The sequence below is a fragment of the Oryzias melastigma genome, unplaced genomic scaffold, assembly GCF_002922805.2.
Source record: "Oryzias melastigma strain HK-1 unplaced genomic scaffold, ASM292280v2 sc01031, whole genome shotgun sequence".
NCBI lineage: Eukaryota > Metazoa > Chordata > Actinopteri > Beloniformes > Adrianichthyidae > Oryzias > Oryzias melastigma.
This window is the reverse complement of record NW_023417616.1, coordinates 1,777-2,757: the sequence shown is the minus strand read 5'-3', so window position 1 is coordinate 2,757 and position 981 is coordinate 1,777. Positions and strand designations below refer to the sequence as shown.

Sequence of the window (981 nt, the reverse complement as noted above, 5' to 3'; positions counted from 1 at the left end):
TTGGATGATGACGTTTAATTTCGACCTACTCTCAACGGCTGTGACGAAGAGGGAGAAGCAAAGCAGAAGGATGTTTTGCCCGAAGTGCGGTAAAGAATTAATTGAGGCTTCGCCGAACTTTTGCAGTGGCTGTGGTCATAAAATTAAAGAGCAATTTTCAGTTGGAGACACCGCACGACATTTGAGTAAGTACACGAGCATGATCAAATGTTTGTAGTCGCTTACTACCGCTAGCATGCTGTTGCAGGCAGCAGACGTAACAAAATGCTTTAGAACTTTTGGTAATAACACCATAAACTTTTCTAACAGACTAATACATCTTAGTCCGTCTAAGTGGGACTTTTAAATTTAATTTGGTTTAGTATTTTTTTCAAACTAAATGACGTGGCATCTCTAGTGAATGTCACCGGAAAATTTGGAAGCTCCTAGCGAAATAATTGCATGCTGTCCTTATTTTATTCTTTAACTGAGTTTCGTGTACAAATTATACAGTTATAAATTTGATTTGCCCAATGAGGCAAATCTCTTTGTGATTTTTGGCTATATAAATAAAATTGAATTGAATTGAAATATGAAATACAAATTCAGTAAACAAAGTGTCAAAGATGTGTTCCTCTTTGTATGTTTCATCGTCATATAGTGAGAGCTGTAGCGCGCTTTTGTATTTACTCAAATCTGGTCACCCTAACATCATTTTTCTGTTCTTTTTATAGCACCAAACACTCTTCAGACCTGCCCAACTGCTGCAACCTTCTGCACTTTCCAAGAATATCAAAAAAAGAAAAATGAGGAGAGGCAAAAGTTTTCCAAAGGGAAAATGGATTTGAAGAAATCTGTGAAACAACAAGTAAATGTAAGTTGGCTATGGCTTTAGGTGTTAATAAGCAGCCTGACTGTGTGATGAAATCCTCTCATTATTTCTGATGTGTGTGGTATGAAGAATGTTTGTAATTTAATGGACAGACTGAAAAAAAAATCTTG

At 36.3% G+C, this 981-nt stretch overlaps 1 long non-coding RNA gene across 1 annotated transcript; it reads left to right on the top strand.

Moving 5' to 3' along the window:
- The first annotated feature begins 8 nt into the window (after positions 1–8).
- On the top strand, positions 9–773 carry LOC112138089. Its single transcript, XR_002917706.2, has 2 exons — positions 9–185; positions 714–773. It is a non-coding gene; the product is annotated as an uncharacterized LOC112138089 (long non-coding RNA).
- The last annotated feature ends 208 nt before the right edge of the window (positions 774–981 follow it).